The sequence below is a fragment of the Nelumbo nucifera genome, chromosome 8 (assembly GCF_055504915.1).
Source record: "Nelumbo nucifera cultivar China Antique chromosome 8, China Antique-T2T, whole genome shotgun sequence".
NCBI classification, from domain to species: Eukaryota; Viridiplantae; Streptophyta; class Magnoliopsida; order Proteales; family Nelumbonaceae; genus Nelumbo; species Nelumbo nucifera.
In genome coordinates this window covers 38,925,967-38,938,514 of record NC_142656.1, presented here as the reverse complement: position 1 = coordinate 38,938,514, position 12,548 = coordinate 38,925,967, and the positions used below count along the sequence as shown (strand labels likewise).

Sequence of the window (12,548 nt, the reverse complement as noted above, 5' to 3'; positions counted from 1 at the left end):
GCGGCGGCTGGAGGAGAACTCCTGGGATGAAGATGGCTGAATAGCTGCTCTTCTCTCTAAAGTCTGTATGAGATCTGATCTCAATTCGCAGGATGTATCCATTCCAAAACCCCTGTTCGAAATCTGATATTTTTCTCTTCTGGTTTTCTCCTCTTTTCTTCTTGATTAAGAAACCTCCTAATTAGGAGTTATCCCAATCTAAATCAGTATTTGGAGAGGGGATGATCTTAATCCTATCTGCAGATTAAATTAGTTTACTCCTAATCTTATCAGAAGTTTACCAGATTCAAATTTGATTTGAATTTGGTCTCCCAGCGTGGATAAGGTTAAAGGCTCAATCCTTTTGCTAACATTAATCTCAGATCCGCCCCATAGATGGGTGATCATATCAGCCCAACTCGAAATGGGCTTTTGGCCCATTAAATATTCAGTGCTTAACAAGTTTCCAATCTGCTGCCCAGTTGGGCTTCTTTGTATGGCGTGGGACCCAAGCATTGATCTACACACCAGCCACATGGGTTCGGCCCAGCCTCTATTACAAGGCCCAACCGAATTCACTGAAAAAGCTCAGTGAACCCCTAAGCCCATCACATGGACCCTATGGGCCCAACACTTACATTAAGTGGTCCCTGGGCCAAGCCATCTTATAAAAACCCAGGGACTGTGGGCAAGTGCAAGATTAGCCCATCAGGTACTATCCTAAATGATCTTACACTTAACCTCGCAGCCCTTAATGATCAAGCACTGCCCGACAAGAGAGGACCTCTCCCTCGGCTGCAAGGAACAGTGCCGCACTCTCTACTCTCATGGATCCCGGGAATTAAAACCATTTCCAAATATATATATATATATATATATATTAATTTTGCAAAACAAAATTCCAACGATTGAAATCAACTGCCGGCAGTTTGGTTTCCATCAGAGAGAGTGCATTCCCGATCATTACCTTTGTCTGACAAAGGGGCTGATCCTGTCACTATGATCACCCACTCAGATGAATTCTCAGACTGCCCCAACATGCCCAGGTTTTGACCCCCGCTAAGGATCTCACTGATTGGCATATCAAAGACAGCCTGATCCGACACCTAGTGAAGTATCATAATCGAGTCTAGGGGTCAGGTGTAACTTTCCAGTTTTGCCCATCTATCTCCAAGGTCCAGGGCAATACTGGAAATCTAGTCTGGTTCAACGATTCGAGTAATCTCATACCGCATGTGCCTTGGGTCTTACCCTGGTGGCCGAGACAGGCCGTCCCAACACTTGGTGGCACACCAGTATCAGCCTTGGCAGGATAAATCTCCCCAGACTTATCCAACGGCTGTGAACATTTAAACTAACACGAGTCTCTATAAGTGTCTAGTTTTAGGGTCTTGCATAGAATTATACCAAACAATATGAATCAAAACATGCACTTTATTTATTTACACTAATATCAAAAGTACATCAAAACGGATTGAAGCTAAGGGCATACAAAATTGTCTAACACAAAGTGCATCAGAAAGGCGTAAAGACCAATCTTTATGGTTCGGGTTGACCGTCTTTTCCAAAATTTTCTTGACCTCCCTATTAGCTAACTCAGCTTGCCCATTGGTTTGTGGATGGTAAGTGATTGACACCTTGTGAATAATGTCGTACCTGCTAATCAAAGCTTCAAAAGAATGATTACAAAAATGTCCCCCTTGATCACTAATGATCACGCATGGCATATCATACCTAGATAACAAATTTTCTTTTAAGAACTTAACAACAACTTTGTTATCATTAGTACGGCACGACACAACTTCAACTCATTTAGACACATAGTCAACAGCAAGAAGAATACAAAGATAACCAAAAGAAGGTGAAAATGGCTGCATGAAATCAATACCCCAACTGTCAAAAATCTCAATAACCAAGATGGGGTCAAGGGGCATCATGTGACGACGAGTTCACGTACCTAGCCTTTGGCACCTATCACAAGAACAACAAAAAGTATTAGTATCCTTAAACAAAGTAGGCCAGTAAAGACCACTTTGCAAAACCTTTGCAGCAATCTTCTTCATAGAAAAATGGCCACCACAATCTTCAGAATGACAGAAATTAAGGACACTATGAATCTCACCTACTGGAATGCAATGCCTCATGATTTGGTTAGGGAAATACTTAAACAAGCAGGGATCATCCAAAAAAAAATTCTTACCTCAACCAAGAACTTACACTTATCTTGTGCACTCCAGTTCAATTGAACTTCACCTGAAACCAAGTAGTTAATGATGTGGCCATACCATGGCACTTGGCTAACGGTGAACAAATGCTCGTCGGGGAAGTCATCTCGAATGGATGGGTCATCATTAGCAGAATTATTGAACTCCAATCGAGACAAGTGATCAACCACCACATTTTCAACACCCTTCTTATCCTTGACCGTTAGATCAAATTCCTGCAAAAGAAAAATCCACCTAATCAAGCGAGCCTTAGCATCCTTCTTAGAAAGAAGGTGCTTAAGAGTTGCATGATCAATAAACACAGTAATAGGTGAACCAATGATAAGCATGGAATTTATCTAAAGCAAAAACAACAGCTAGTAGCTCCTTTTCTATTGTAGAATAATTCCTTTGAGCCCTATTAAGAGTTCTACTAGCATAATAAACAACAAAGGGCTTCCCCTCCCTTTGTTGGCCTAAAACAGCTCCCACTGCATAGTTACTAGCATCACACATAATCTCAAATGGAAGGTTCTAATCCAGTGATTGCATGGTCGGTGCAGTGGTTAGCTTAGTGATGAGAGTTCTAAAAGCTTACTCACACTTTGAGGTCCAATCGAACTCAGCATCTTTGACTAGGAGGTTGCATAATGGTCGTGCTATAGCAGAAAAATTCTGTATGAACCTCCTGTAAAAACCAGCATGTCCGAGAAAAGATCAGACTTCTCTTATCGTTTTGGGAGTGGGTAATTTAGAGATCAACTTCATTTTGGCCTTGTCAACCTCTATTCCTCTTTCAGACACGATGTGTCCCAAAACTATACCTGAAGACACCATGAAATGGCATTTTTCCTAGTTAAGCACAAGTCCTTTTTCTTCACACCTAGTCAAAACCGCTCTCAAATTAAGTAAGCATGAATCAAAAGAATCACCAAAAACATTCAAATAATCCATAAAAACTTCCATGCATTTTTCAACCATATCAGAAAACACATTAAGCATGCAATGTTGAAAAGTAATTGGAGCATTACATAAACCAAATGGCATCATACGGAAAGCATAAGTACCAAAAGGACATGTAAAAGTAGTCTTATCCTGATTTTCTAAAGCTATCTCAATCTGATAATAGCATGAATAACCATCAAGAAAGCAATAGAAAGGATGGTCAGCCACACGTTCTAAGATTTGGTCAATAAATGGCAATGGAAAATGGTCTTTCCGGGTGGTTGCATTTAATTTCCTATAGTGAATGCACATGCGCCACCCAGTTACTACCCTAGTGGGAACAAGAACTCCTTCCTCATTTTCAACTACTGTGACCCCTGATTTCTTTGGCACAACCTGTGTAGGACTAACCCATTTACTATTAGATATAGGATATATGATCCCTACGTCTAATAGTTTTAAGACCTCATTTTTAACAACTTCTTTCATTATTGGGTTCAATCTTCTTTGGGGGTCTCGACATGGGATAGTTCCTTCTTCTAAATGAATCCTATGGGAACATATCAATGGGCTTATACCTTTAATGTCAGCTATGGTCCAACCTAGTGCATCCTTGTGTTCTCTTAACAGATTTATCAATTTCTCATCCTTCTCAGCACTAAGTTTAGAAGATATTATAACAGGAAAGGTATAACCTGGTCCCAAAAATGCATGTTTCAATCCTTCAGGTAGTGGGGATAACTCTACTTTGGGTGTCTCCATAGAAGATGGCTTCAGTTGGTCTCTCTCACGTGGTTGCCAAAACTTCTTCTTCTTATCCTGTATATCATTAGAAATAGAAGAAACATTAGAAACATCATTAATAGGATAAAACAAAAATTCAGAATTCAAATCAGAATTATAGAGGAGATATTCTAAAGATTCAGAATTTTCCCTTTCATCTACTTCCTCTATAATGAAAGAGTCTATCATATAGGTATGATAGCACTCATCCTCGTCTCGGGGATGCTTCCAAACATGAAAAATGTCACCTCAAGAGTCATATTCCCAAATGAAAGCTTCATCAAACCATTCCTACAATTAATAAGAGCATTGGCTGTAGCAAGGAATGGCCTTCCTAAAATTAGCAAAAAATTCGACTCACTGTCAACTACAGATCGAGTATCTAAAACCAGAAAATCAACAGGATAATAGAATTTATCAATCTGAAGCAAAATGTCTTCTACTATCCCCCTCGGTTTCCGAATAGAACTGTCAGCCAATTATAACACCACGGATGTGGGTTTTATCTCCCCAAGACCTAACTGCAAGTAAACTGAATAAGGCATTAAATTTACACTTGCTCCTAGGTCCAAGAGAGCTTGACCGAACTCTTCTATCCCAATATGGCAAGCAATTGTGGGGCACCCTGGATCTTTGTACTTTGGCGTCATTCTCTGCTCAATCACCGCACTTACCTGTTATGTCAGAAATGCAATTTTCTTGACATGGTGTCTCCTTTTCATGGTACATAGATCCTTAATCACCTTGGCATAAGCCAGTACCTACTTAATCACATGCAACAAAGGTAGATTAGTTTTAACTTCTTTCAAATGTTCCAAAATCTCACCTTGGTTGTATGAAATTTTTCCTCCATATCTGAGAGCTTGGGGAAAGGGCACTTGGATTGTAGCCTCCTTTTTTGGCTCTTTTGAGGGGGCATCTTTCGTTCTACTCGAAGTGGTGACATTTATGTGGGGTGGGCTTGGCAAAGGCCCATCTAAAACCTTACCGCTGTGAGCAGTTATGGCATGGACCCCCTTAATGTTCTCTGGATTAGAGGTGGATCCCTATACCATATGTGACCCCTTCGGATTGGTCTGAGGCTGAGATGGAATTTTGCCTCTCTTTTGTATAGTAAGAGCATTGGTAAGTTTAGTTATCTGACTCTTGATATCCTTGTTCTCTTCAACCACCTGCACAAGAACAGATTCAAACTTTTGGTTAGACTTATTCTATGCCTCCATAAATGCTTGAAGTGTTTCCTCTGAAGGATTCCTATTCGGTCGAGCATTGTATTGGGGTGCAGGATGAAATCTGGATGTTGCGCCTCTACACTCCAATTATTGTTGGACGATGTGGGTTGGTTTTGATCAGCCTTCCAACTAAAATTGGGATGGTTCCTCCAGCTTGTAGGTCTCTGAATAAGGTGAGAAAGGTTTCTTATACATCCCTAAGGCATTACACTGTTCTTCATAAACCTCTCTTATCTCACCATAGGTTGGGCAATCCTGAGCTAAGTGATCCAATCCCCTATAGACAAAACATGAAGTTTGAGTTTCTACCATGGCAACCGTGTGGGTGACTTTATTAATTCTCATCTTTAAGGCCTCAAGTTCCCTAGTACTATCAGCAGTACTAGGTCCAGTCCACGTGTGAGCTTTCTCAATGAACTCATTCAGGTAATCTATGGCTTCTTTAGGATCCTTTTGCAAAAACTCCCCATTACACATCATCTCTATGAATTGGTGCTCCCTACTGGTTAAGCCCTCATAAAGATAACTAACTAGCCTCCAACTTTCATACCCATGGTGCAGACACAGGTTTTCTAGCTCTTTGAATCTCTCTCAGGCTTGGTATAAGGTCTCACTATCCTTTTGAGAAAAGGTTGAGATCTATCTCTTAAGGTTGTTGGTCTTATGGTGCAGAAATTACTAGTTAAAGAAAGTTTGGGTCATCTCCACCCATGTACCTATGGATCTAGGTCTCACAGAGTATAACCAACTCCTACCTCTCTCTTCCAGGGAAAAAGGGAAAAATTTCAGCCTAACAATGTCTGCAATATCAGCTCGGTCATGAAAGGTGGCCACTACCTCTTCAAATTGTTAGACAGTGTATGCCCTTAGATCCAATCAGATTGATGTATATTATGACATTTATTGTAAATGAATAAAGTACATATTTGATTCATGTTATTGTGGTGTGTTTCTGTGTAATATCTTTAAACTGGACACTAATGAGACTCAAGTTAGATTAGAATGTTCACAGCCGTTGGATAAGTCTGGGGAGATTTATCCTACTAAGGCTGACACTGGTGTGTCGCCAAGTGTTGGGGTGGCCTGTCTCAGCTGCCAGGGTGAGACCCAAGGTACATGCAGTGTAGGTTTACTTGAAACATTGAACCGGACCAGATTTCCAATATTGCCCTGAACCTTGGTGATTATAGGCAAAACTAGAAAGTTACACCTGACCACTAGACTCGATTATGATACTGCACTAGGTGTCGGATTGGGCTATCTTTGATATGCCAATCAGTGAGATCCTTAGAGGCGGTCAAAACCTGGGTATGTTGGGACAGTCCAAGAATTCATCTGAGTGGGTGATCATAGTGACAGGATCAGCCCCTTTGTCGGACAAAGTTAATGATCGGGGATGCACTCTCTCTGATGGAAACCAAGACTATCGGCAACCGATTTCAATCATTGAAATTTGTTTTGCAAAATATATTTTATATACGGATATAAATATATTAATAATGGTTTCAAAATGTTTGCAAAAGGTTTTAATTCCCAGGATCCATGTGAGTAGAGAGTGCAACACTGTTCCTTGTAGCCAAGGGAGAGGTCCTCTCTTGTCGGGCAGTGCATGATCATTATGGGCTGAGAGGTTAAGTGTAAGACCATTGTGGGTAATACCTGATGGGCTAATCATGCATCTGCCCACAGTCCCTGGGCTTTTATAAGGTGGCTTGGCCCAGGGACCACTTAGTGTAAGTATTGGACCCATTAGGAGTCCATGTGATGGGCTCAGGGGGCTAAACCCATGTGGCTGGCGTATAGATTAATGCTTGGGTCCCACGCCATACAAAGAAGCCCAACTGGGCAGCAGTTTGGAAGCATACTGAGTACTAAGACTTCATGGGCCTAAAGCCCTTTTCGAACTGGGCTGGTTTGATCAATTAAATTAAGGGGCGGATCTAAGATTAGATTAGCAGATATGATAGGGTCTTAACCCTATCCACTCAGAGAGTCCAGATTTGAATACAGATTCAGATCTGGAAACCTCCTAATAAGATTAGGAGATGGCTGATCTAATCTGCAGATAAGATAAGGGTCTATCCTTATCACATAAAGGGAATTCATATCAAAATATGATTTGGATTAACAACTCCTAATGGGATTAGGAGCTGATCCCTTTAAGGTTAAAAAAGGAGGAGGGGGCGGCAGCCTCTTGCATCATCACATCCTCACTCTTAGAGCAAGAGTTACAGAAGAGAGAACATAGCATCACTACGCTATTTTCCTTCTACCACCTCCGTCCAGCCGCCACCGCCACACTGCCAATTCAATCTCCTCTTTCAAGCAGAACGATCAAGATTGGATCTTGATATCAGCCTTTAGAGAAAGGCTGATCTGAAGTTGTGCTCACAGCCTCCAGCGAATTCTTGCGAAAGGTTTGGTTCGTTGGACGAGCACTGCTAATTCTGCTCCAACATTCACTGTGTCATCTTCAGTGGGAGCGGTCTTTGGAGTCTTTCTTTGGGCGTGAACACCTTCGTTGGGAGATATTGTTTCTCTGTATTAGGTATATCTCTCTCCTGCTTCTGGTTTCATATCTAGTTCAATTTAGGATTCAAGATTGATCCTTGAAAATGTAGATTTTCTAAAATAGGGAATGTGATTCCCAGATGAGGGGAGAAGAAATTTTTTAAATTTCGCCCAACCTTCCTATAGGGTTCGGCCATCCATATGATGGATCTCTCATTCCCTCAGTGGTATCAGAGCCATGGTTCAAGTCTTGAACCGAATTAAACCAGATCTGAACCTGTGCAAATGGGCAGAACGCGTTCTACCCGATTTCGCAGATTAGGATTTTTTCTAGAAAATTGTTTCCCAGATAAAGAGCGACTGATCTGAAATTATTTTTTTATAAATCTGAAATTTTATTTAGAACTGTTCTTTATAATTTCTAGATTTATGGGTTGTTCGTACAAGTGAAGATCAAAATCTTTTTCTTGCTCGTGACAATCTGCGTTTTGCAGTTTCTTTATTTATTTATTACATTTGGTCTATAAAATATTTTTTTTTATTTTTAAACTGAATGTATAGGATTCGATCTGATGTAATATTAATAGAAAATTTTAGGACTTCTATTTTATTATTTTTGGATCGAAGATGGCGGTGCAGGAAGGAGATTTCATAGATGGGAAAATCGCTATCTGCGATTTGCAGTTTGTGAAACTGCATACTGTGATCTAACCTCTATTTTGTAGGATGGAATGTCTGAACAACCTTCTTTGAGTGATTCTTTTTTTTCTTTAATCTGTATTTAATTTCAGACCATTTTCTTGGATTAAATCTTTAATTAAAGATCAAACCCTAGACCCATTCGAACCAGATTGGTCCAAACTGGTTGGACCGAATCTAGGGATCGATCAAGGCTGGAGTCAACCCTAATTTCCCACTGATGGACCTAAGGATTGATATTTAATTAAGAGTTTAATTTGGCCCAACCTGTAAGGCATAGTTTTAAGATATAAAACTGCTAAAGCCACAATTTGCAGGAAAGCTATATGGGCCGAATTGCCTAACCCTATTCGGCCCATATACCTAGATACTATTAATTGTTAATGTTATGGATTAAAATGGACTTTATTAATGGGCTTTACAGATATTAATTGATTGGATCAATTCTATCATTGCATGTGATGTATGGATGTGTGATGTGCTACGTACATGGGCCATAAGTACTTAGCTCATGCAGATACGACAGTGGCTTTTGCGCACACCATGGCTGAATGCACATCATTGCCATGGTGTCCCTAAAGATCATTGGATTATCTTCCTCAGTGGTGGGCCCCACACCCCTAAAAAGGATAGATGCGGAACCCAAGCCGTTTAGGGCCCACCAGAAATATGGCTTTATGAAAGTCAGTGGGAGCCGCTCTAGTTTGACCTAAATTAAACTAGGGCGTTACTTTTGTTCCCTCCTGCAATATGAGTGCATGTGATAGGGAGATTCATATGATGAACTCTCTAAATGCCTTCCATCATTAGCATGAAGATGGGTCCTTCAGTAATGAGGAAACGCACCAGAAAATGGGCTATCCATTTGCTGCTGGATTTGTTGGAGTGTTTCATAAGATGATAGTGGTGTCATAGATCGATGTGGGAGGAGCTTCACCAGAAATTGGGAACTCTCTCACGGTACCTTGGCGTTCACGAATATGATGGGTGAGAGCACTCACAGGATAGAAAGGTTTAACCTAAAATGGCTCTGAACCTTGTCTGACAGAGGCCAAAGGGAAAGCCCATACGATGAGTGGATATGATCCTTCACAGAAAGGTGGTGGGGTTTTGCAGCTGAAATAGTTGGCTCCATGCACCCTATGTGGCTTCCCACATTTCTAGAGACAACTCGCAATCTTCGTCATTGAGATAGGAGGGAAATCTCAAAGATGAATAAATGGGAATGGAACATAGATTAAAAGCCATATCTATGTAGATAACATGAATCAAATTAGGTTGTGGATTGATGTTTGCTCTTTTATCAGAAAATGGCAAACGGACAATTTGCAAAGCTTCTTGACGACAACAAGCTTAAGGGCCCAAACTATGCCGACTGGTACCGTAACCTTATGCTGGTCCTAACTTCTGAGAAGTTGGACAAGGTGGCTAAAAACCCTGCCCCGGAGCGTTTGGGTGATTGGGCTTCTGAGGCCCGTAGGAGGGACTATCTGGATTGGGAGGAGAAAAACTCCTTGGCCCGGTGCTATATCATTGCCTCCCTAGACAATCCGATACTGAGGCAGTTTGATCAGATTGAACTTGCCAAGGACATATTAGACAGTCTAAAGACAATGTACGAAGAGCAGAATTGTTCTACTCGCCAAAAGGTCTTGAAGCAATTCATAACCGCTCAGATGTCCAAGGGGTAACAAGTTCATGACCATTGTCTTCGGATGATAGGCTACATCTATGAGCTTGAGGCTCTTGGATCCAGGCTGGATCACGCAACCAAGATAGATGCCATCCTGAATTCTTTGCCACCTTCCTTTAATCCGTTCATCATGAATTACAACATGAATAAGTTGAATGTCAGCGTTCAGGAACTCAGCAATATGTTGTAGAGGGCCGAGGAACTGATTAAAAAGGATGAGCCTATTACTGCTGGTTGAAGCTAACAAGTCAGGCAAGAAAAAGAGGAAGGCTAAGAAGAAACCCTAGAAAAAGCCACCAAGTCCAAAAATCAGAAGAAGGACAGGACATTTGATACATGTCACTTCTGCAAACAGACCGACCTCTGGAAGAGGAATTGTCCTCAATACCAGGAATCCAAGAAAGGTAATTTCGAATCCTGTGTCATAGAAACCAATTTATTGGTAGTTTCTGTGTCCTGGTGTATTGACTCCGGGGCTTCAACTCATGCGTGTAACTCATTGTAGGGGTTCAAGGTAAGCAGAAGGCTAAGTGAAGGAGAAGTAACGCTTTACTTGGAGACTTCTGCAAGTGTTACAGCTGCGGCCAAAGGAACCGTAGACTTAATTTTTAGAGAAAGAATAATTGTACTTAAAGATTATCTTTTTGTAAAGAATTTAAGAAGAAATTTGATTTCTGTCTCAAAACTGTGTGCGGATGGTTATTCTGTCTTCTTTAGTAATACAATTACTATTAAAAGAAGCAACAGATTCATCACATACGGGGAACTGGGAACGGTCTCTATGTTCTACATCCTTCTCTAGAAACTAATATAGCCGAAACTACATCGGCTGATATCCCCAAGAAAAGGATTCGTGATATAGTTAATCCCACGTGCTTGTGGCATTACCGACTTGGCCATATTAGTATTGATCGTATCACAAGGTGGGTAAAGAATGGTCCTTTAGATTTTCTAACAGTAGAAGATCTTCCCACTTGTGAGCCTTGCCTTCAGGGTAAGATGACGAAATGGCCATTTAACAGTAAGCCTGAAAGATGTACGAGCACATTTGACCTAAGACATACTGATGTATGTGGTCCCCTGAGTGTTAGGACTCGTAACCAACACGTGTAATTCATCACATTCACCGATGATTATTCTCAGTATGGCTACATGTACCTGATGATACACAAATCCGAATCCTTTGAAAAGTTCAAAGAGTTCAAACAAGAGGTCAAGAAACAGTTAGGGAGAGAAATTAAAGCTCTTCGACTAAGCCACTCACACAGTTTTGATTTACTTTAGACAGTTTGTATGACCTTAGCTCCAATCAGTTTTGATGTACTTTAGACATTTAGTGTAAATGAATAAAGTGCATGTTTGATTCATGTTGTGTAGTATGTTTCTGTGTAAGACCATTAAACTGGACACTTAATGGGACTCGTGTTAGTTTAAAATGTTCACAACCAATGGGTCGGTCTGGGGAGACCTATCCTGATAAGGCTGACACCGATGTGTCGCTCAGTTGGTTGGGGAGGCTTATCACAGCCGCCAGGGTGAAACCCGAGGTACATGCAGTGAGGGTTCAACTTGAAACTTTGAACCAGACCAGATTTCCAGTATTGCCCTGGACCTTGGTGATGAGTGGGCAAAACTGAAAAATTACACCTAACCCCTAGAGGGGGTCAAAACCTGGGTATGTTGGGATGGTTCATGAACCCATCTGAGTGGGTGATCATAGTGACAGGATCAGCCCCTTTGTCAGACAAAGGTAATGATGGAGGATGCACTCTCTCTGATGGAAACCAAAAACTGCCGGCAGTCGATTTCAACCATTGGAATTTTGTTTTGCAAAATATATTTATAATGATATAATATATACGTACGGTTTCAACTCATTTGCAAAAAGGTTTTAATCCCCGGGGTTCATCCTAGAGGAGAGTGCAGCACTGTGCCTTGCAGTCGAGGGAGAGGTCCTCTCTCGTCGGGCAGTGTTTTGGATCATTATGGGCTGAGAGGTTAAGTGTAAGTCCATTTAGGATTATACCTGATGGGCTAATCTTGCATCTACCCATAGTCCCTAGGTTGTTATAAGATGGCTTGGCCCAAGGACCACTTAGTGTAAGTGTTGGGCCCATAGGGTCCATGTGATGGGTTCAAGGGGTTCACTGGGCTTTGTAGTGAATTCGACTTGGCCTTGTAACAGAGGCTGGGCTAAACCCATGTGGCTGATGTGTAGATCAATGCTTGGGTCCCATGCCTTACAAAGAAGCCCAACTGGGCAGCAGTTTGGAAGCCTATTGACCACTTGATGCATATTGGGCCTAAAGCCCATTCGAACTAGGCTGATTTGATCAGTCACTTAAAGGGGAGGATCTGAGGTTAGGTCAAGCCAAAAAGGATTGAGTCTTAACCCTATCCACTCATGGAGACCAAATTCAAATTAGGATTTGAATCTGGTAACCTCCTGATAAGATCAGGAGTGGGCTGATCTAATCTGCAGATAGGATTAAGAAGACTCCT

At 41.3% G+C, this 12,548-nt stretch overlaps 1 non-coding gene and 1 pseudogene across 1 annotated transcript; one reads left to right on the top strand and one right to left on the bottom strand.

Annotated features, from left to right (window-relative positions):
- The window catches only part of LOC148789895 (uncharacterized), a 44,015-nt pseudogene extending 38,392 nt beyond the window's left edge, over nt 1–5,623 (bottom strand).
- Nucleotides 5,624–5,690: 67 nt separating this feature from the next.
- On the top strand, nt 5,691–5,797 carry LOC148789894 (small nucleolar RNA R71). The gene has a single exon (XR_016079909.1). It is a non-coding gene; the product is annotated as a small nucleolar RNA R71 (small nucleolar RNA).
- The last annotated feature ends 6,751 nt before the right edge of the window (nt 5,798–12,548 follow it).